Below are 23,728 nucleotides of genomic sequence, written 5' to 3'. Positions count from 1 at the left end.
CTGCACTGTCAGAGGGTCAGTACTGAGGGAGTGCTGCACTGTCAGAGGGTCAGTACTGAGGGAGCACTGCACTGTCAGAGGGTCAGTACTTGGGGAGTGCCGCACTGTCAGAAGGTCAATACTGAGGGAGCGCTGCACTGTCAGAGGGTCAGTACTGAGGGAGTGCTGCACTGTCTGAAGGTCAGAACTGAGGGAGTCCTGCACTGTCGGAGGGTCAGTACTGAGGGAGTACCGCACTGTCGGAGGGTCAGTACTGAGGGAGTGCTGTACTGTCTGAAGGTCAGAACTGAGGGAGTCCTGCACTGTCGGAGGGTCAGTACTGAGGGAGTACCGCACTGTCGGAGGGTCAGTACTGAGGGAGTGACGCACTGTCAGAGGGTCAGTACTGAGGGAGTGCCGCACTGTCCGAAGGTCAGTACTGAGGGAGTGCCGCACTGTCAGATGGTCAGTACTGAGGGAGTGCCGCACTGTCAGAGGGTCAGTACTGAGGGGGTGCCGCACTGTCAGAGAATCACTACTGAGGGAGTGCTGCACTGTCAGAGGGTCAGTACTGAGGGAGTGCCACACTCTCAGAGGGACAGTACTGAGGGAGGGCTGCACTGTCAGAGGGCCAGTACTGAGGGAGTGCAGCAATATCAGAGGGTCAGTACTGAGGGAGTGCTGCACTGTCAGAGGGTCAGTACTGAGGTAGTGCTGCACTGTCAGATGGTCAGTACTGAGGGAGTGCTGCAATGTCCAAAGGTCAGGACTGAGGGAGTGCTTCACTGTCAGAGGGCCAGTACTGAGGGAGTGCTGCACTGTCAGAGGGTCAGTACTGAGGGAGGGCTGCATTGTCAGAGGGTCAGTACTGAGGGAGTGCTGCACTGTCAGAGGGTCAGTACTGAGGGAGTGCTGCACTGTCAGAGGGACAGTACTGAGGGAGGGCTGCATTGTCAGAGGGTCAGTACTGAGGGAGTGCTGCACTGTCAGAGGGTCAGTGCTGATGGAGTGCCGCACTGTCAGAGGGTCAGTGCTGAGGGAATGCTGCACTGTCAGAGGGTCAGTACTGAGGGAGTGCCGCACTGTCAGAGGGTCAGTATTGAGGGAGTGCTGCACTGTCCTTAGGTCAGGACTGAGGGGGTGCTGCACTGTCAGAGGGTCAGTACTGAGGAAGTGCCGCACTGTCAGAGGGTCAGTACTGAGTGAGTGCTGCACTGTCAGAGGGTCAGGACTGAGGGAGTGCTGCACTGTCAGAGGGTCAGTACTGAGGGAGCGCTGTACTGTCAGAGGGTCAGTACTGAGGGAGTGCGCACTGTCTGAAGGTCAGAACTGAGGGAGTGCTGCACTGTCGGAGGGTCAGTACTGATGGAGTACCGCACTGTCGGAGGGTCAGTACTGAGGGAGTGCCGCACTGTCAGAGAATCAGTACTGAGGGAGTGCTGCACTGTCAGCGGGTCAGTACTGAGGGAGTGCCGCACTGTCAGAGGGTCAGTACTGAGGGAGTGCTGCACTGTCAGAGAATCAGTGCTGAGGGAGGGCTGCATTGTCAGAGGGTCAGTACTGAGGGAGTGACACACTGTCAGAGGGTCAGGACTGAGGGAGTGCCGCACTGTCAGAGGGTCAGTACTGAGGGAGTGCTGCACTGTCAGAGAATCAGTGCTGAGGGAGGGCTGCATTGTCAGAGGGTCAGTACTGAGGGAGTGACACACTGTCAGAGGGTCAGGACTGAGGGAGTGCTGCACTGTCAGAGGGTCAGTACTGAGGGAGTGACACACTGTCAGAGGGTCAGGACTGAGGGAGTGCTGCACTGTCAGAGGGTCAGTACTGAGGGAGTGCAGCACTATCAGAGGGTCAGTACTGAGGGAGTGCTGCACTGTCAGAGGGTCAGTACTGAGGGAGCGCTGCACTGTCAGAGGATCAGTACTGAGGGAGCGCTGCACTGTCAGAAGGTCAATACTGAGGGAGTGCCGCACTGTCAGAGGGTCAGTACTGAGGGAGTGCCGCACTGTCAGACGGTCAGTACTGAGGGAGTGCTGCACTGTCAGAGGGTCAGTGCTGAGGGAATGCTGCACTGTGAGAGGGTCAGTACTGAGGGAGTGCTGCAATGTCCAAAGGTCAGGACTGAGGGAGTGCTGCACTGTCAGAGGGACAGTACTGAGGGAGGGCTGCATTGTCAGAGGGTCAGTACTGAGGGAGTGCTGCACTGTCAGAGGGTCAGTGCTGAGGGAGTGCCGCACTGTCAGAGGGTGAGTGCTGAGGGAATGCTGCACTGTCAGAGGGTCAGTACTGAGGGAGTGCCGCACTGTCAGAGGGTCAGAATTGAGGGAGTGCTGCACTGTCCTAAGGTCAGGACTGAGGGAGTGCTGCACTGTCAGAGGGTCAGTACTGAGGGAGTGCTGCACTGTCTGAAGGTCAGAACTGAGGGAGTCCTGCACTGTCGGAGGGTCAGTACTGAGGGAGTACCGCACTGTCGGAGGGTCAGTACTGAGGGAGTGAAGCACTGTCAGAGGGTCAGTACTGAGGGAGTGCCGCACTGTCAGAGGGTCAGTACTGAGGGAGTACCGCACTGTCGGAGGGTCAGTACTGAGGGAGTGAAGCACTGTCAGAGGGTCAGTACTGAGGGAGTGCTGCACTGTCTGAAGGTCAGAACTGAGGGAGTCCTGCACTGTCGGAGGGTCAGTACTGAGGGAGTACCGCACTGTCAGAAGGTCAGTACTGATGGAATGCCGCACTGTCAGAGGGTCAGTGCTGAGGGAGTGCCGTACTGTCAGAGGGTCAGTACTGAGGGAGTGCCGCACTGTCAGAAGGTCAGTACTGATGGAATGCCGCACTGTCAGAGGGTCAGTACTGAGGGAGTGCCGTACTGTCAGAGGGTCAGTACTGAGGGAGTGCCGCACTGTCAGAGAATCAGTACTGAGGGAGTGCTGCACTGTCAGAGGGTCAGTACGGAGGGAGTGCTGCACTGTCAGAGAATCAGTACTGAGGGAGTGCCACACTCTCAGAGGGACAGTACTGAGGGAGGGCTGCACTGTCAGAGGGTCAGTACTGAGGTGATGCTGCACTGTCAGATGGTCAGTACTGAGGGAGTGCTGCACTGTCAGAGGGTCAGTACTGAGGGAGTGCCGCACTGTCAGAGGGTCAGTGCTGAGGGTTTGCTGCACTGTCAGAGGGTCAGTACTGAGGGAGTGCTGCAATGTCCAAAGGTCAGGACTGAGGGAGTGCTTCACTGTCAGAGGGCCAGTACTGAGGGAGTGCTGCACTGTCAGAGGGACAGTACTGAGGGAGGGCTGCATTGTCAGAGGGTCAGTACTGAGGGAGTGCTGCACTGTCAGAGGGTCAGTGCTGAGGGAGTGCCGCACTGTCAGAGGGTCAGTGCTGAGGGAATGCTGCACTGTCAGAGGGTCAGTACTGAGGGAGTGCCGCACTGTCAGAGGGTCAGTATTGAGGGAGTGCTGCACTGTCCGAAGGTCAGGACTGAGGGAGTGCTGCACTGTCAGAGGGTCAGTACTGAGGAAGTCCCGCACTGTCAGAGGGTCAGTACTGAGTGAGTGCTGCACTGTCAGAGGGTCAGTACTGTGGGAGTGCTGTACTGTCAGAGGGTCAGTACTGAGGGAGTGCTGCACTGTCAGAGGGTCAGTACTGAGGTAGTGCTGCACTGTCTGAAGGTCAGAACTGAGGGAGTGCTGCACTGTCGGAGGGTCAGTACTGATGGAGTACCGCACTGTCGGAGGGTCAGTACTGAGGGAGTGAAGCACTGTCAGATGGTCAGTACTGAGGGAGGGCCGCACTGTCCGAAGGTCAGTGCTGAAGGAATGCCGCACTGTCAGAGGGTCAGTACTGAGGGAGTGCCGCACTGTCAGAGGGTCAGTACTGAGGGAGTGCCGCACTGTCAGAGAATCAGTACTGAGGGAGTACTGCACTGTCAGAGGGTCAGTACTGAGGGAGTGCTGCACTGTCAGAGAATCAGTGCTGAGGGAGGGCTGCATTGTCAGAGGGTCAGTACTGAGGGAGTGCTGCACTGTCAGAGGGTCAGTACTGAGGGAGTGCAGCACTATCAGAGGGTCAGTACTGAGGGAGTGCTGCACTGTCAGAGGGTCAGTACTGAGGGAGTGCCGCACTGTCAGAGGGTCAGAATTGAGGGAGTGCTGCACTGTCCTAAGGTCAGGACTGAGGGAGTGCTGCACTGTCAGAGGGTCAGTACTGAGGGAGTGCTGCACTGTCTGAAGGTCAGAACTGAGGGAGTCCTGCACTGTCGGAGGGTCAGTACTGAGGGAGTACCGCACTGTCGGAGGGTCAGTACTGAGGGAGTGAAGCACTGTCAGAGGGTCAGTACTGAGGGAGTGCCGCACTATCAGAAGGTCAGTACTGATGGAATGCCGCACTGTCAGAGGGTCAGTACTGAGGGAGTGCCGTACTGTCAGAGGGTCAGTACTGAGGGAGTGCCGCACTGTCAGAAGGTCAGTACTGATGGAATGCCGCACTGTCAGAGGGTCAGTACTGAGGGAGTGCCGTACTGTCAGAGGGTCAGTACTGAGGGAGTGCCGCACTGTCAGAAGGTCAGTACTGATGGAATGCCGCACTGTCAGAGGGTCAGTACTGAGGGAGTGCCGTACTGTCAGAGGGTCAGTACTGAGGGAGTGCCGCACTGTCAGAGAATCAGTACTGAGGGAGTGCTGCACTGTCAGAGGGTCAGTACGGAGGGAGTGCTGCACTGTCAGAGAATCAGTACTGAGGGAGTGCCACACTCTCAGAGGGACAGTACTGAGGGAGGGCTGCACTGTCAGAGGGTCAGTACTGAGGGAGTGCAGCACTATCAGAGGGTCAGTACTGAGGGAGTGCTGCACTGTCAGAGGGTCAGTACTGAGGGAGCGCTGCACTGTCAGAGGATCAGTACTGAGGGAGCGCTGCACTGTCAGAAGGTCAATACTGAGGGAGCGCTGCACTGTCTGAAGGTCAGAACTGAGGGAGACCTACACTGTCGGAGGGTCAGTACTGAGGGAGTACCGCACTGTCGGAGGGTCAGTACTGAGGGAGTGAAGCACTGTCAGATGGTCAGTACTGAGGGAGTGCCGCACTGTCAGAGGGTCAGTACTGAGGGAGTGCTGCACTGTCTGAAGGTCAGAACTGAGGGAGTCCTACACTGTCGGAGGGTCAGTACTGAGGGAGTACCGCACTGTCGGAGGGTCAGTACTGAGGGAGTGAAGCACTGTCAGATGGTCAGTACTGAGGGAGTGCCGCACTGTCAGAAGGTCAGTACTGATGGAATGCCGCACTGTCAGAGGGTCAGTACTGAGGGAGTGCCGTACTGTCAGAGGGTCAGTGAGGGAGCGCCGCACTGTCAGAGGGTCAGTACTGAGGGAGTGCCGCACTGTCAGAGAATCAGTACTGAGGGAGTGCTGCACTGTCAGAGGGTCAGTACTGAGGGAGTGCTGCACTGTCAGAGAATCAGTACTGAGGGAGTGCCACACTCTCAGAGGGACAGTACTGAGGGAGGGCTGCACTGTCAGAGGGTCAGTACTGAGGGAGTGCAGCAATATCAGAGGGTCAGTACTGAGGGAGTGCTGCACTGTCAGAGGGTCAGTACTGAGGTAGTGCTGCACTGTCAGATGGTCAGTACTGAGGGAATGTTGCACTGTCAGAGGGTCAGTACTGAGGGAGTGCCGCACTGTCAGAGGGTCAGTGCTGAGGGAATGCTGCACTGTCAGAGGGTCAGTACTGAGGGAGTGCTGCAATGTCCAAAGGTCAGGACTGAGGGAGTGCTTCACTGTCAGAGGGCCAGTACTGAGGGAGTGCTGCACTGTCAGAGGGACAGTACTGAGGGAGGGCTGCATTGTCAGAGGGTCAGTACTGAGGGAGTGCTGCACTGTCAGAGGGTCAGTGCTGAGGGAGTGCCGCACTGTCAGAGGGTCAGTGCTGAGGGAATGCTGCACTGTCAGAGGGTCAGTACTGAGGGAGTGCCGCACTGTCAGAGGGTCAGTATTGAGGGAGTGCTGCACTGTCCTCAGGTCAGGACTGAGGGAGTGCTGCACTGTCAGAGGGTCAGTACTGAGGAAGTGCCGCACTGTCAGAGGGTCAGTACTGAGTGAGTGCTGCACTGTCAGAGGGTCAGTACTGTGGGAGTGCTGTACTGTCAGAGGGTCAGTACTGAGGGAGTGCTGCACTATCAGAGGGTCAGTACTGAGGTACTGCTGCACTGTCTGAAGGTCAGAACTGAGGGAGTGCTGCACTGTCGGAGGGTCAGTACTGATGGAGTACCGCACTGTCGGAGGGTCAGTACTGAGGGAGTGAAGCACTGTCAGATGGTCAGTACTGAGGGAGTGCCGCACTGTCAGAAGGTCAGTACTGAAGGAATGCCGCACTGTCAGAGGGTCAGTACTGAGGGAGTGCCGCACTGTCAGAGGGTCAGTACTGAGGGAGTGCCGCACTGTCAGAGAATCAGTACTTAGGGAGTGCTGCACTGTCAGAGGGTCAGTACTGAGGGAGCACAGCACTGTCAGAGGGTCAGTACTGAGGGAGTGCTGCACTGTCAGAGGGACAGTACTGAGGGAGGGCTGCATTGTCAGAGGGTCAGTACTGAGGGAGTGAAGCACTGTCAGATGGTCAGTACTGAGGGAGTGCCGCACTGTCAGAAGGTCAGTACTGAAGGAATGCCGCACTGTCAGAGGGTCAGTACTGAGGGAGTGCCGCACTGTCAGAGGGTCAGTACTGAGGGAGTGCCGCACTGTCAGAGAATCAGTACTGAGGGAGTGCTGCACTGTCAGAGAATCAGTGCTGAGGGAGGGCTGCATTGTCAGAGGGTCTGTACTGAGGGAGTGCCTCACTGTCAGAGGGACAGTGCTGAGGGAGTTCCACACTGTCGGAGGGTCAGTACTGAGGGAGTGCTGCACTGTCAGAGGGACAGTACTGAGGGAGGGCTGCACTGTCAGAGGGTCAGTGCTGAGGGAGTGCCGCACTGTTAGAGGGTCAGTACTGAGGGAGCGCTGCACTGTCAGAGGGTCAGTACTGAGGGAGCGTCGCACTGTCGGAGGGTCAGTACTGAGGGAGTGCCGCACTGTCGGAGGGTCAGTATTGAGGGAGTGCTGCACTGTCAGAGGGTCAGTACTGAGGGAGCGCTGCACTGTCAGAGGGTCAGTACTGAGGGAGCGCTGCACTGTCAGAGGGTCAGTACTGAGGGAGTGCTGCACTGTCAAAAGGTCAATACTGAGGGAGCGCTGCACTGTCTGAAGGTCAGAACTGAGTGAGTGCTGCACTGTCGGAGGGTCAGTACTGAGGGAGTGCCGCACTGTCGGAGGGTCAGTACTGAGGGAGTGAAGCACTGTCAGATGGTCAGTACTGAGGGAGTGCTGCACTGTCAGAAGGTCAGTACGGATGGAATGCCGCACTGTCAGAGGGTCAGTACTGAGGGAGTGCCGTACTGTCAGAGGGTCAGTACTGAGGGAGTGCCGCACTGTCAGAGAATCAGTACTGAGGGAGTGCTGCACTGTCAGAGGGTCTGTACTGAGGGAGTGCTGCACTGTCAGAGAATCAGTACTGAAAGAGTGCCACACTCTCAGAGGGACAGTACTGAGGGAGGGCTGCACTATCAGAGGGTCAGTACTGAGGGAGCGCTGCACTGTCAGATGGTCAGTTCTGAGGGAGTGCTGCACTGTCAGAGGGTCAGTACTGAGGGAGTGCCGCACTGTCAGAGGGTCAGTGCTGAGGGAATGCTGCACTGTCAGAGGGTCAGTACTGAGGGAGTGCTGCAATGTCCAAAGGTCAGGACTGAGGGAGTGCTTCACTGTCAGAGGGCCAGTACTGAGGGAGGGCTGCATTGTCAGAGGGACAGTATTGAGGGAGTGCCGCACTGTCAGAGGGTCAGTACTGAGGGAGTGCCGCACTGTCAGAGGGTCAGTGCTGAGGGAATGCTGCACTGTCAGAGGGTCATGTACTGAGGGAGTGCTGCAATGTCCAAAGGTCAGGACTGAGGGAGTGCTTCACTGTCAGAGGGCCAGTACTGAGGGAGTGCTGCACCGTCAGAGGGACAGTACTGAGGGAGGGATGCATTGTCAGAGGGTCAGTGCTGAGGGAGTGCCTCACTGTCAGAGGGTCAGTACTGAGGGAGGGCTGCACTGTCAGAGGGTCAGTACTGAGGGAGTGCAGCAATATCAGAGGGTCAGTACTGAGGGAGTGCTGCACTGTCAGAGGGTCAATACTGAGGTAGTGCTGCACTGTCAGATGGTCAGCACTGAGGGAGTGCTGCACTGTCAGAGGGTCAGTACTGAGGGAGTGCCGCACTGTCAGAGGGTCAGTGCTGAGGGAATGCTGCACTGTCAGAGGGTCAGTACTGAGGGAGTGCTGCACTGTCAGAGGGTCAGTACTGAGGGAGTGCCGCACTGTCAGAGGGTCAGTATTGAGGGAGTGCTGCACTGTCAGAGGGTCAGTACTGAGGGAGTGCTGCACTGTCCTACGGTCAGGACTGAAGGAGTGCTGCACTGTCAGAGGGTCAGTACTGAGGGAGTGCTGCACTGTCAGAGGGTCAGTACTGTGGGAGAACTGTACTGTCAGAGGGTCAGTACTGAGGGAGTGCTGCACTGTCAGAGGGTCAGTACTGAGGTAGTGCTGCACTGTCTGAAGGTCAGAACTGAGGGAGTGCTGCACTGTCGGAGGGTCAGTACTGAGGGAGTACCGCACTGTCGGAGGGTCAGTACTGAGGGAGTGAAGCACTGTCAGATGGTCAGTACTGCGGGAGTGCCGCACTGTCAGAGGGTCAGTACTGAGGTAGTGCTGCACTGTCTGAAGGTCAGAACTGAGGGAGTGCTGCACTGTCGGAGGGTCAGCACTGAGGGAGTGCCGCACTGTCAGAGGGTCAGTACTGAGTGAGTGCTGCACTGTCAGAGGGTCAGTACTGTGGGAGAACTGTACTGTCAGAGGGTCAGTACTGAGGGAGTGCTGCACTGTCAGAGGGTCAGTACTGAGGTAGTGCTGCACTGTCGGAGGGTCAGTACTGAGGGAGTACCGCACTGTCGGAGGGTCAGTACTGAGGGAGTGCCGCACTGTCAGAAGGTCAGTCCTGAAGGAATGCCGCACTGTCAGAGGGTCAGTACTGAGGGAGTGCCGTACTGTCAGAGGGTCAGTACTGAGGGAGTGCTGCACTGTCAGAGAATCAGTGCTGAGGGAGGGCTGCATTGACAGAGGGTCTGTACTGAGGGAGTGCCTCACTGTTAGAGGGACAGTGCTGAGGGAGTGCCACACTGTCGGAGGGTCAGTACTGAGGGAGCACAGCACTGTCAGAGGGTCAGTACTGAGGGAGGGCTGCATTGTCAGAGGGTCAGTACTGAGGGAGTGCCGCACTGTTAGAGGGTCAGTACTGAGGGAGCGCTGCACTGTCAGAGGGTCAGTACTGAGGGAGTGCTGCACTGTCCTACGGTCAGGACTGAAGGAGTGCTGCACTGTCAGAGGGTCAGTACTGAGGGAGTGCTGCACTGTCAGAGGGTCAGTGCTGAGGGAGTGCCGCACTGTTAGAGGGTCAGTACTGAGGGAGCGCTGCACTGTCAGAGGGTCAGTACTGAGGGAGCGCCGCACTGTCGGAGGGTCAGTACTGAGGGAGTGCCGCACTGTCGGAGGGTCAGTATTGAGGGAGTGCTGCACTGTCAGAGGGTCAGTACTGAGGGAGCGCTGCACTGTCAGAGGGGCAGTACTGAGGGAGCGCTGCACTGTCAGAGGGTCAGTACTGAGGGAGTGCTGCACTGTCAGAAGGTCAATACTGAGGGAGCGCTGCACTGTCAGAGGGTCAGTACTGAGGGAGTGCTGCACTGTCTGAAGGTCAGAACTGAGGGAGTGCTGCACTGTCGGAGGGTCAGTACTGAGGGAGTGCCGTACTGTCAGAGGGTCAGTACTGAGGGAGTGCCGCACTGTCAGAGAATCAGTACTGAGGGAGTGCTGCACTGTCAGAGGGTCAGTACTGAGGGAGTGCTGCACTGTCAGAGAATCAGTACTGAGGGAGTGCCACACTCTCAGAGGGACAGTACTGAGGGAGGGCTGCACTGTCAGAGGGTCAGTACTGAGGGAGTGCAGCAATATCAGAGGGTCAGTACTGAGGGAGTGCTGCACTGTCAGAGGGTCAGTACTGAGGGAGTGCTGCACTGTCAGATGGTCAGTACTGAGGGAGTGCTGCACTGTCAGAGGGTCAGTACTGAGGGAGTGCCGCACTGTCAGAGGGTCAGTGCTGAGGGAATGCTGCACTGTCAGAGGGTCAGTACTGAGGGAGTGCTGCAATGTCCAAAGGTCAGGACTGAGGGAGTGCTTCACTGTCAGAGGGCCAGTACTGAGGGAGTGCTGCACTGTCAGAGGGACAGTACTGAGGGAGGGCTGCATTGTCAGAGGGTCAGTGCTGAGGGAATGCTGCACTGTCAGAGGGTCAGTACTGAGGGAGTGCCGCACTGTCAGAGGGTCAGTATTGAGGGAGTGCTGCACTGTCCTAAGGTCAGGACTGAGGGAGTGCCGCACTGTCAGAGGGTCAGTACTGAGGAAGGGCCGCACTGTCAGAGGGTCAGTACTGTGTGAGTGCTGCACTGTCAGAGGGTCAGTACTGTGGGAGTGCTGTACTGTCAGAGGGTCAGTACTGAGGGAGTGCTGCACTGTCAGAGGGTCAGTACTGAGGTAGTGCTGCACTGTCTGAAGGTCAGAACTGAGGGAGTGCTGCACTGTCGGAGGGTCAGTACTGATGGAGTACCGCACTGTCGGAGGGTCAGTACTGAGGGAGTGAAGCACTGTCAGATGGTCAGTACTGAGGGAGTGCCGCACTGTCAGAAGGTCAGTACTGAAGGAATGCCGCACTGTCAGAGGGTCAGTACTGAGGGAGTGCCGCACTGTCAGAGGGTCAGTACTGAGGGAGTGCCGCACTGTCAGAGAATCAGGACTGAGGGAGTGCTGCACTGTCAGAGGGTCAGTACTGAGGGAGTGCTGCACTGTCAGAGAATCAGTGCTGAGGGAGGGCTGCATTGTCAGAGAGTCTGTACTGAGGGAGTGCCTCACTGTCAGAGGGACAGTGCTGAGGGAGTTCCACACTGTCGGAGGGTCAGTACTGAGGGAGCACAGCACTGTCAGAGGGTCAGTACTGAGGGAGTGCTGCACTGTCAGAGGGACAGTACTGAGGGAGGGCTGCATTGTCAGAGGGTCAGTACTGAGGGAGTGCTGCACTGTCAGAGGGTCAGTGCTGAGGGAGTGCCGCACTGTTAGAGGGTCAGTACTGAGGGAGCGCTGCACTGTCAGAGGTTCAGTACTGAGGGAGCGCCGCACTGTCGGAGGGTCAGTACTGAGGGAGTGCCGCACTGTCGGAGGGTCAGTATTGAGGGAGTGCTGCACTGTCAGAGGGTCAGTACTGAGGGAGCGCTGCACTGTCAGAGGGTCAGTACTGAGGGAGCGCTGCACTGTCAGAGGGTCAGTACTGAGGGAGTGCTGCACTGTCTGAAGGTCAGAACTGAGGGAGTGCTGCACTGTCGGAGGGTCAGTACTGAGGGAGTGCCGCACTGTCGGAGGGTCAGTACTGAGGGAGTGAAGCACTGTCAGATGGTCAGTACTGAGGGAGTGCCGCACTGTCAGAAGGTCAGTACGGATGGAATGCCGCACTGTCAGAGGGTCAGTACTGAGGGAGTGCCGTACTGTCAGAGTGTCAGTACTGAGGGAGTGCCGCACTGTCAGAGAATCAGTACTGAGGGAGTGCTGCACTGTCAGAGGGTCTGTACTGAGGGAGTGCTGCACTGTCAGAGAATCAGTACTGAGGGAGTGCCACACTCTCAGAGGGACAGTACTGAGGGAGGGCTGCACTGTCAGAGGGTCAGTACTGAGGGAGTGCAGCAATATCAGAGGGTCAGTACTGAGTGAGTGCTGCACTGTCAGAGGGTCAGTACTGAGGTAGTGCTGCACTGTCAGATGGTCAGTACTGAGGGAGTGCCACACACTCAGAGGGTCAGTGCTGAGGGAATGCTGCACTGTCAGAGGGTCAGGACTGAGGGAGTGCTGCAATGTCCAAAGGTCAGGACTGAGGGAGTGCTTCACTGTCAGAGGGCCAGTACTGAGGGAGGGCTGCATTGTCAGAGGGACAGTATTGAGGGAGTGCCGCACTGTCAGAGGGTCAGTACTGAGGGAGTGCCGCACTGTCAGAGGGTCAGTACTGAGGGAGTGCCTCACTGTCAGAGGGTCAGTGCTGAGGGAGTGCTGCACTGTCAGAGGGTCATGTACTGAGGGAGTGCTGCAATGTCCAAAGGTCAGGACTGAGGGAGTGCTTCACTGTCAGAGGGTCAGTACTGAGGGAGTGCTGCACCGTCAGAGGGACAGTACTGAGGGAGGGCTGCATTGTCAGAGGGTCAGTGCTGAGGGAGTGCCTCACTGTCAGAGGATCAGTGCTGAGGGAATGCTGCACTGTCAGAGGGTCAGTACTGAGGGAGTGCCGCACTGTCAGAGGGTCAGTATTGAGGGAGAGCTGCACTGTCAGAGAATCAGTACTGAGGGAGTGCCACACTCTCAGAGGGACAGTACTGAGGGAGGGCTGCACTGTCAGAGGGTCAGTGCTGAGGGAATGCTGCACTGTCAGAGGGTCAGTACTGAGGGAGTGCCGCACTGTCAGAGGGTCAGTATTGAGGGAGTGCTGCACTGTCCTACGGTCAGGACTGAGGGAGTGCTGCACTGTCAGAGGGTCAGTACTGAGGGAGTGCCGCACTGTCAGAAGGTCAGTACTGAGTGAGTGCTGCACTGTCAGAGGGTCAGTACTGTGGGAGAACTGTACTGTCAGAGGGTCAGTACTGAGGGAGTGCTGCATTGTCAGAGGGACAGTACTGAGGGAGGGCTGCATTGTCAGAGGGTCAGTACTGAGGGAGTGCTGCACTGTCAGAGGGACAGTACTGAGGGAGGGCTGCATTGTCAGAGGGTCAGTACTGAGGGAGTGCCGCACTGTCAGAGGGACAGTACTGAGGGAGGGCTGCATTGTCAGAGGGTCAGTACTGAGGGAGTGCTGCACTGTCAGAGGGTAAGTGCTGAGGGAGTTCCGCACTGTCAGAGGGTCAGTGCTGAGGGAATGCTGCACTGTCAGAAGGTCAATACTGAGGGAGTGCAGCACTGTCAGAGGGTCAGGACTGAGGGAGTGCCGCACTGTCAGACGGTCAGTGATGAGGGAGTGCTGCTCTGTCAGAGGATCAGTACTGAGGGAGTGCCGCACTGTCAGAGGGTCAGTACTGAGGGAGTGCCGCACTGTCAGACGGTCAGTGCTGAGGGAGTGCTGCACTGTCAGAGGGTCAGTACTGAGGGAGTGCCGCACTGTCAGACGGTCAGTGCTGAGGAAGTCTGCTCTGTCAGACGGTCAGTACTGAGGGAGTGCCGCACGGTCAGAGGGTCAGTACTGAGGGAGTGCCGCACTGTCAGACAGTCAGTACTGATGGAGTGCTGCACTGTCAGAGGGTCAGTACTGAGGGAGTGCTGCACTGTCAGAGGGTCAGTACTGAGGGAGTGCTGCACTGTCAGAGGGTCAGTACTGAGGGAGTACCGCACTGTCGGAGGGTCAGTACTGAGGGAGTGCCGCACTGTCAGAGGGTCAGTGCTGAGGGAATGCTGCACTGTCAGAGGGTCAGTACTGAGGGAGTGCCTGACTGTCAGAGGGTCAGTACTGAGTGAGTGCTGCACTGTCAGATGGTCAGTACTGAGGGAGTGCTGCACTGTCAGAGGGTCAGTACTGAGGGAGTGCCGCACTGTCAGAGGGTCAGATCTGAGGGAATGCTGCACTGTCAGAGGGTCAGTACTGAGGGAGTGCCTCGCTGTCAGAGGGACAGTACTGAGGGAGTGCCACACTGTCGGAGGGTCAGTACTGAGGGAGCACAGCACTGTCAGAGGGTCAGTACTGAGGGAGTGTCGCACTGTCAGAGGGTCAGTACTGAGGGAGTGCTGCACTGTCAGAGGGTCAGTACTGAGGCAGTGCTGCACTGTCAGAGGGTCAGTGCTGAGGGAGTGCCGCACTGTCGGAGGGTCAGTACTGAGGGAGTGCCGCACTGTCGGAGGGTCAGTATTGAGGGAGTGCTGCACTGTCAGAGGGTCAGTACTGAGGGAGCGCTGCACTGTCAGAGGGTCAGTACTGAGGGAGCGCTGCATTGTCAGAGGGTCAGTACTGAGGGAGGGCTGCATTGTCAGAGGGTCAGTACTGAGGGAGTGCTGCACTGTCAGAGGGTCAGTGCTGAGGGAGGGCTGCATTGTCAGAGGGTCTGTACTGAGGGAGTGCCTCACTGTCAGAGGTCAGTGCTGAGGGAGTGCCACACTGTCGGAGGGTCAGTACTGAGGGAGCACAGCACTGTCAGAGGGTCAGTGCTGAGGGAGGGCTGCATTGTCAGAGGGTCAGTACTGAGGGAGTGCTGAACTGTCAGAGGGTCAGTGCTGAGGGAGTGCCGCACTGTTAGAGGGTCAGTACTGAGGGAGCGCTGCACTGTCAGAGGGTCAGTACTGAGGGAGCGCCGCACTGTCAGAGGGTCAGTACTGAGGGAGTGCTGCACTGTCAGAGGGTCAGTACTGAGGGAGTGCTGCACTGTCAGAGAATCAGTGCTGAGGGAGGGCTGCATTGTCAGAGGGTCAGTACTGAGGGAGTGCCGCACTGTCAGAGGGTCAGTACTGAGGGAGTGACACACTGTCAGAGGGTCAGTACTGAGGGAGTGCTGCACTGTCAGAGGGTCAGTACTGAGGGAGTGCAGCACTATCAGAGGGTCAGTACTGAGGGAGTGCTGCACTGTCAGAGGGTCAGTACTGAGGGAGCACTGCACTGTCAGAGGGTCAGTACTGAGGGAGTGCAGCACTATCAGAGGGTCAGTACTGAGGGAGTGCTGCACTGTCAGAGGGTCAGTACTGAGGGAGCACTGCACTGTCAGAGGGTCAGTACTTGGGGAGTGCCGCACTGTCAGAAGGTCAATACTGAGGGAGCGCTGCACTGTCAGAGGGTCAGTACTGAGGGAGTGCTGCACTGTCTGAAGGTCAGAACTGAGGGAGTCCTGCACTGTCGGAGGGTCAGTACTGAGGGAGTACCGCACTGTCGGAGGGTCAGTACTGAGGGAGTGCTGTACTGTCTGAAGGTCAGAACTGAGGGAGTCCTGCACTGTCGGAGGGTCAGTACTGAGGGAGTACCGCACTGTCGGAGGGTCAGTACTGAGGGAGTGACGCACTGTCAGAGGGTCAGTACTGAGGGAGTGCCGCACTGTCCGAAGGTCAGTACTGAGGGAGTGCCGCACTGTCAGATGGTCAGTACTGAGGGAGTGCCGCACTGTCAGAGGGTCAGTACTGAGGGGGTGCCGCACTGTCAGAGAATCACTACTGAGGGAGTGCTGCACTGTCAGAGGGTCAGTACTGAGGGAGTGCCACACTCTCAGAGGGACAGTACTGAGGGAGGGCTGCACTGTCAGAGGGCCAGTACTGAGGGAGTGCAGCAATATCAGAGGGTCAGTACTGAGGGAGTGCTGCACTGTCAGAGGGTCAGTACTGAGGTAGTGCTGCACTGTCAGATGGTCAGTACTGAGGGAGTGCTGCAATGTCCAAAGGTCAGGACTGAGGGAGTGCTTCACTGTCAGAGGGCCAGTACTGAGGGAGTGCTGCACTGTCAGAGGGTCAGTACTGAGGGAGGGCTGCATTGTCAGAGGGTCAGTACTGAGGGAGTGCTGCACTGTCAGAGGGTCAGTACTGAGGGAGTGCTGCACTGTCAGAGGGACAGTACTGAGGGAGGGCTGCATTGTCAGAGGGTCAGTACTGAGGGAGTGCTGCACTGTCAGAGGGTCAGTGCTGAGGGAATGCTGCACTGTCAGAGGGTCAGTACTGAGGGAGTGCCGCACTGTCAGAGGGTCAGTATTGAGGGAGTGCTGCACTGTCCTCAGGTCAGGACTGAGGGAGTGCTGCACTGTCAGAGGGTCAGTACTGAGGAAGTGCCGCACTGTCAGAGGGTCAGTGCTGAGGGAATGCTGCACTGTCAGAGGGTCAGTACTGAGGGAGTGCCGCACTGTCAGAGGGTCAGTATTGAGGGAGTGCTGCACTGTCCTCAGGTCAGGACTGAGGGAGTGCTGCACTGTCAGAGGGGCAGTACTGAGGGAGTGCCGCACTGTCAGAGGGTCAGTACTGAGTGAGTGCTGCACTGTCAGAGGGTCAGGACTGAGGGAGTGCTGCACTGTCAGAGGGTCAGTACTGAGGGAGCGCTGTACTGTCAGAGGGTCAGTACTGAGGTAGTGCTGCACTGTCTGAAGGTCAGAACTGAGGGAGTGCTGCACTGTCGGAGGGTCAGTACTGATGGAGTACCGCACTGTCGGAGGGTCAGTACTGAGGGAGTGCCGCACTGTCAGAGAATCAGTACTGAGGGAGTGCTGCACTGTCAGCGGGTCAGTACTGAGGGAGTGCCGCACTGTCAGAGGGTCAGTACTGAGGGAGTGCTGCACTGTCAGAGAATCAGTGCTGAGGGAGGGCTGCATTGTCAGAGGGTCAGTACTGAGGGAGTGACACACTGTCAGAGGGTCAGGACTGAGGGAGTGCCGCACTGTCAGAGGGTCAGTACTGAGGGAGTGCTGCACTGTCAGAGAATCAGTGCTGAGGGAGGGCTGCATTGTCAGAGGGTCAGTACTGAGGGAGTGACACACTGTCAGAGGGTCAGGACTGAGGGAGTGCTGCACTGTCAGAGGGTCAGTACTGAGGGAGTGACACACTGTCAGAGGGTCAGGACTGAGGGAGTGCTGCACTGTCAGAGGGTCAGTACTGAGGGAGTGCAGCACTATCAGAGGGTCAGTACTGAGGGAGTGCTGCACTGTCAGAGGGTCAGTACTGAGGGAGCGCTGCACTGTCAGAGGATCAGTACTGAGGGAGCGCTGCACTGTCAGAAGGTCAATACTGAGGGAGTGCCGCACTGTCAGAGGGTCAGTACTGAGGGAGTGCCGCACTGTCAGACGGTCAGTACTGAGGGAGTGCTGCACTGTCAGAGGGTCAGTGCTGAGGGAATGCTGCACTGTGAGAGGGTCAGTACTGAGGGAGTGCTGCAATGTCCAAAGGTCAGGACTGAGGGAGTGCTGCACTGTCAGAGGGACAGTACTGAGGGAGGGCTGCATTGTCAGAGGGTCAGTACTGAGGGAGTGCTGCACTGTCAGAGGGTCAGTGCTGAGGGAGTGCCGCACTGTCAGAGGGTGAGTGCTGAGGGAATGCTGCACTGTCAGAGGGTCAGTACTGAGGGAGTGCCGCACTGTCAGAGGGACAGTACTGAGGGAGTGCTGCACTGTCCTAAGGTCAGGACTGAGGGAGTGCTGCACTGTCAGAGGGTCAGTACTGAGGGAGTGCTGCACTGTCTGAAGGTCAGAACTGAGGGAGTCCTGCACTGTCGGAGGGTCAGTACTGAGGGAGTACCGCACTGTCGGAGGGTCAGTACTGAGGGAGTGAAGCACTGTCAGAGGGTCAGTACTGAGGGAGTGCCGCACTGTCAGAGGGTCAGTACTGAGGGAGTACCGCACTGTCGGAGGGTCAGTACTGAGGGAGTGAAGCACTGTCAGAGGGTCAGTACTGAGGGAGTGCTGCACTGTCTGAAGGTCAGAACTGAGGGAGTCCTGCACTGTCGGAGGGTCAGTACTGAGGGAGTACCGCACTGTCAGAAGGTCAGTAATGATGGAATGCCGCACTGTCAGAGGGTCAGTACTGAGGGAGTGCCGTACTGTCAGAAGATCAGTACTGATGGAATGCCGAACTGTCAGAGGGTCAGTACTGAGGGAGTGCCGTACTGTCAGAGGGTCAGTACTGAGGGAGTGCCGCACTGTCAGAAGGTCAGTACTGATGGAATGCCGCACTGTCAGAGGGTCAGTACTGAGGGAGTGCCGCACTGTCAGAGGGTCAGTACTGAGGGAGTGCCGCACTGTCAGAGAATCAGTACTGAGGGAGTGCTGCACTGTCAGAGGGTCAGTACGGAGGGAGTGCTGCACTGTCAGAGAATCAGTACTGAGGGAGTGCCACACTCTCAGAGGGACAGTACTGAGGGAGGGCTGCACTGTCAGAGGGTCAGTACTGAGGTGATGCTGCACTGTCAGATGGTCAGTACTGAGGGAGTGCCGCACTGTCAGAGGGTCAGTGCTGAGGGTTTGCTGCACTGTCAGAGGGTCAGTACTGAGGGAGTGCCGCACTGTCAGAGGGTCAGTGCTGAGGGTTTGCTGCACTGTCAGAGGGTCAGTACTGAGGGAGTGCTGCAATGTCCAAAGGTCAGGACTGAGGGAGTGCTTCACTGTCAGAGGGCCAGTACTGAGGGAGTGCTGCACTGTCAGAGGGACAGTACTGAGGGAGGGCTGCATTGTCAGAGGGTCAGTACTGAGGGAGTGCTGCACTGTCAGAGGGTCAGTGCTGAGGGAGTGCCGCACTGTCAGAGGGTCAGTGCTGAGGGAATGCTGCACTGTCAGAGGGTCAGTACTGAGGGAGTGCCGCACTGTCAGAGGGTCAGTATTGAGGGAGTGCTGCACTGTCCTAAGGTCAGGACTGAGGGAGTGCTGCACTGTCAGAGGGTCAGTACTGAGGAAGTCCCGCACTGTCAGAGGGTCAGTACTGAGTGAGTGCTGCACTGTCAGAGGGTCAGTACTGTGGGAGTGCTGTACTGTCAGAGGGTCAGTACTGAGGGAGTGCTGCACTGTCAGAGGGTCAGTACTGAGGTAGTGCTGCACTGTCTGAAGGTCAGAACTGAGGGAGTGCTGCACTGTCGGAGGGTCAGTACTGATGGAGTACCGCACTGTCGGAGGGTCAGTACTGAGGGAGTGAAGCACTGTCAGATGGTCAGTACTGAGGGAGTGCCGCACTGTCCGAAGGTCAGTACTGAAGGAATGCCGCACTGTCAGAGGGTCAGTACTGAGGGAGTGCCGCACTGTCAGAGGGTCAGTACTGAGGGAGTGCCGCACTGTCAGAGAATCAGTACTGAGGGAGTACTGCACTGTCAGAGGGTCAGTACTGAGGGAGTGCTGCACTGTCAGAGAATCAGTGCTGAGGGAGGGCTGCATTGCCAGAGGGTCAGTACTGAGGGAGTGCTGCACTGTCAGAGGGTCAGTACTGAGGGAGTGCAGCACTATCAGAGGGTCAGTACTGAGGGAGTGCTGCACTGTCAGAGGGTCAGTACTGAGGGAGTGCCGCACTGTCAGAGGGTCAGAATTGAGGGAGTGCTGCACTGTCCTAAGGTCAGGACTGAGGGAGTGCTGCACTGTCAGAGGGTCAGTACTGAGGGAGTGCTGCACTGTCTGAAGGTCAGAACTGAGGGAGTCCTGCACTGTCGGAGGGTCAGTACTGAGGGAGTACCGCACTGTCGGAGGGTCAGTACTGAGGGAGTGAAGCACTGTCAGAGGGTCAGTACTGAGGGAGTGCCGCACTGTCAGAAGGTCAGTACTGATGGAATGCCGCACTGTCAGAGGGTCAGTACTGAGGGAGTGCCGTACTGTCAGAAGGTCAGTACTGATGGAATGCCGCACTGTCAGAGGGTCAGTACTGAGGGAGTGCCGCACTGTCAGAGGGTCAGTACTGAGGGAGTGCCGCACTGTCAGAAGGTCAGTACTGATGGAATGCCGCACTGTCAGAGGGTCAGTACTGAGGGAGTGCCGTACTGTCAGAGGGTCAGTACTGAGGGAGTGCCGCACTGTCAGAGAATCAGTACTGAGGGAGTGCTGCACTGTCAGAGGGTCAGTACGGAGGGAGTGCTGCACTGTCAGAGAATCAGTACTGAGGGAGTGCCACACTCTCAGAGGGACAGTACTGAGGGAGGGCTGCACTGTCAGAGGGTCAGTACTGAGGGAGTGCAGCAATATCAGAGGGTCAGTACTGAGGGAGTGCTGCACTGTCAGAGGGTCAGTACTGAGGTGATGCTGCACTGTCAGATGGTCAGTACTGAGGGAGTGCTGCACTGTCAGAGGGTCAGTACTGAGGGAGTGCCGCACTGTCAGAGGGTCAGTGCTGAGGGAATGCTGCACTGTCAGAGGGTCAGTACTGAGGGAGTGCTGCAATGTCCAAAGGTCAGGACTGAGGGAGTGCTTCACTGTCAGAGGGCCAGTACTGAGGGAGTGCTGCACTGTCAGAGGGACAGTACTGAGGGAGGGCTGCATTGTCAGAGGGTCAGTACTGAGGGAGTGCTGCACTGTCAGAGGGTCAGTGCTGAGGGAGTGCCGCACTGTCAGAGGGTCAGTGCTGAGGGAATGCTGCACTGTCAGAGGGTCAGTACTGAGGGAGTGCCGCACTGTCAGAGGGTCAGTATTGAGGGAGTGCTGCACTGTCCTAAGGTCAGGACTGAGGGGGTGCTGCACTGTCAGAGGGTCAGTACTGAGGAAGTCCCGCACTGTCAGAGGGTCAGTACTGAGTGAGTGCTGCACTGTTAGAGGGTCAGTACTGTGGGAGTGCTTTACTGTCAGAGGGTCAGTACTGAGGGAGTGCTGCACTGTCAGAGGGTCAGTACTGAGGTAGTGCTGCACTGTCTGAAGGTCAGAACTGAGGGAGTGCTGCACTGTCGGAGGGTCAGTACTGATGGAGTACCGCACTGTCGGAGGGTCAGTACTGAGGGAGTGAAGCACTGTCAGATGGTCAGTACTGAGGGAGTGCCGCACTGTCCGAAGGTCAGTACTGAAGGAATGCCGCACTGTCAGAGGGTCAGTACTGAGGGAGTGCCGCACTGTCAGAGGGTCAGTACTGAGGGAGTGCCGCACTGTCAGAGAATCAGTACTGAGGGAGTACTGCACTGTCAGAGGGTCAGTACTGAGGGAGTGCTGCACTGTCAGAGAATCAGTGCTGAGGGAGGGCTGCATTGTCAGAGGGTCAGTACTGAGGGAGTGCTGCACTGTCAGAGGGTCAGTACTGAGGGAGTGCAGCACTATCAGAGGGTCAGTACTGAGGGAGTGCTGCACTGTCAGAGGGTCAGTACTGAGGGAGCGCTGCACTGTCAGAGGATCAGTACTGAGGGAGCGCTGCACTGTCAGAAGGTCAATACTGAGGGAGCGCTGCACTGTCTGAAGGTCAGAACTGAGGGAGTCCTACACTGTCGGAGGGTCAGTACTGAGGGAGTACCGCACTGTCGGAGGGTCAGTACTGAGGGAGTGAAGCACTGTCAGATGGTCAGTACTGAGGGAGTGCCGCACTGTCAGAGGGTCAGTACTGAGGGAGTGCTGCACTGTCTGAAGGTCAGAACTGAGGGAGTCCTACACTGTCGGAGGGTCAGTACTGAGGGAGTACCGCACTGTCGGAGGGTCAGTACTGAGGGAGTGAAGCACTGTCAGATGGTCAGTACTGAGGGAGTGCCGCACTGTCAGAAGGTCAGTACTGATGGAACGCCGCACTGTCAGAGGGTCAGTACTGAGGGAGTGCCGTACTGTCAGAGGGTCAGTGAGGGAGCGCCGCACTGTCAGAGGGTCAGTACTGAGGGAGTGCCGCACTGTCAGAGAATCAGTACTGAGGGAGTGCTGCACTGTCAGAGGGTCAGTACTGAGGGAGTGCTGCACTGTCAGAGAATCAGTACTGAGGGAGTGCCACACTCTCAGAGGGACAGTACTGAGGGAGGGCTGCACTGTCAGAGGGTCAGTACTGAGGGAGTGCAGCAATATCAGAGGGTCAGTACTGAGGGAGTGCTGCACTGTCAGAGGGTCAGTACTGAGGTAGTGCTGCACTGTCAGATGGTCAGTACTGAGGGAATGTTGCACTGTCAGAGGGTCAGTACTGAGGGAGTGCCGCACTGTCAGAGGGTCAGTGCTGAGGGAATGCTGCACTGTCAGAGGGTCAGTACTGAGGGAGTGCTGCAATGTCCAAAGGTCAGGACTGAGGGAGTGCTTCACTGTCAGAGGGCCAGTACTGAGGGAGTGCTGCACTGTCAGAGGGACAGTACTGAGGGAGGGCTGCATTGTCAGAGGGTCAGTACTGAGGGAGTGCTGCACTGTCAGAGGGTCAGTGCTGAGGGAGTGCCGCACTGTCAGAGGGTCAGTGCTGAGGGAATGCTGCACTGTCAGAGGGTCAGTACTGAGGGAGTGCCGCACTGTCAGAGGGTCAGTATTGAGGGAGTGCTGCACTGTCCTCAGGTCAGGACTGAGGGAGTGCTGCACTGTCAGAGGGTCAGTACTGAGGAAGTGCCGCACTGTCAGAGGGTCAGTACTGAGTGAGTGCTGCACTGTCAGAGGGTCAGTACTGTGGGAGTGCTGTACTGTCAGAGGGTCAGTACTGAGGGAGTGCTGCACTATCAGAGGGTCAGTACTGATGGAGTACCGCACTGTCGGAGGGTCAGTACTGAGGGAGTGAAGCACTGTCAGATGGTCAGTACTGAGGGAGTGCTGCACTGTCTGAAGGTCAGAACTGAGGGAGTGCTGCACTGTCGGAGGGTCTGTACTGATGGAGTACCGCACTGTCGGAGGGTCAGTACTGAGGGAGTGAAGCACTGTCAGATGGTCAGTACTGAGGGAGTGCCGCACTGTCAGAAGGTCAGTACTGAAGGAATGCCGCACTGTCAGAGGGTCAGTACTGAGGGAGTGCCGCACTGTCAGAGGGTCAGTACTGAGGGAGTGCCGCACTGTCAGAGAATCAGTACTTAGGGAGTGCTGCACTGTCAGAGGGTCAGTACTGAGGGAGCACAGCACTGTCAGAGGGTCAGTACTGAGGGAGTGCTGCACTGTCAGAGGGACAGTACTGAGGGAGGGCTGCATTGTCAGAGGGTCAGTACTGAGGGAGTGAAGCAATATCAGAGGGTCAGTACTGAGGGAGTGCTGCACTGTCAGAGGGTCAGTACTGAGGTAGTGCTGCACTGTCAGATGGTCAGTACTGAGGGAATGTTGCACTGTCAGAGGGTCAGTACTGAGGGAGTGCCGCACTGTCAGAGGGTCAGTGCTGAGGGAATGCTGCACTGTCAGAGGGTCAGTACTGAGGGAGTGCTGCAATGTCCAAAGGTCAGGACTGAGGGAGTGCTTCACTGTCAGAGGGCCAGTACTGAGGGAGTGCTGCACTGTCAGAGGGACAGTACTGAGGGAGGGCTGCATTGTCAGAGGGTCAGTACTGAGGGAGTGCTGCACTGTCAGAGGGTCAGTGCTGAGGGAGTGCCGCACTGTCAGAGGGTCAGTGCTGAGGGAATGCTGCACTGTCAGAGGGTCAGTACTGAGGGAGTGCCGCACTGTCAGAGGGTCAGTATTGAGGGAGTGCTGCACTGTCCTCAGGTCAGGACTGAGGGAGTGCTGCACTGTCAGAGGGTCAGTACTGAGGAAGTGCCGCACTGTCAGAGGGTCAGTACTGAGTGAGTGCTGCACTGTCAGAGGGTCAGTACTGTGGGAGTGCTGTACTGTCAGAGGGTCAGTACTGAGGGAGTGCTGCACTATCAGAGGGTCAGTACTGATGGAGTACCGCACTGTCGGAGGGTCAGTACTGAGGGAGTGAAGCACTGTCAGATGGTCAGTACTGAGGGAGTGCTGCACTGTCTGAAGGTCAGAACTGAGGGAGTGCTGCACTGTCGGAGGGTCTGTACTGATGGAGTACCGCACTGTCGGAGGGTCAGTACTGAGGGAGTGAAGCACTGTCAGATGGTCAGTACTGAGGGAGTGCCGCACTGTCAGAAGGTCAGTACTGAAGGAATGCCGCACTGTCAGAGGGTCAGTACTGAGGGAGTGCCGCACTGTCAGAGGGTCAGTACTGAGGGAGTGCCGCACTGTCAGAGAATCAGTACTTAGGGAGTGCTGCACTGTCAGAGGGTCAGTACTGAGGGAGCACAGCACTGTCAGAGGGTCAGTACTGAGGGAGTGCTGCACTG

This window comes from Scyliorhinus torazame, chromosome 29 (genome assembly GCF_047496885.1).
Source record: "Scyliorhinus torazame isolate Kashiwa2021f chromosome 29, sScyTor2.1, whole genome shotgun sequence".
Taxonomy (NCBI): Eukaryota; Metazoa; Chordata; class Chondrichthyes; order Carcharhiniformes; family Scyliorhinidae; genus Scyliorhinus; species Scyliorhinus torazame.
This window is presented reverse-complemented; position numbering follows the sequence as displayed.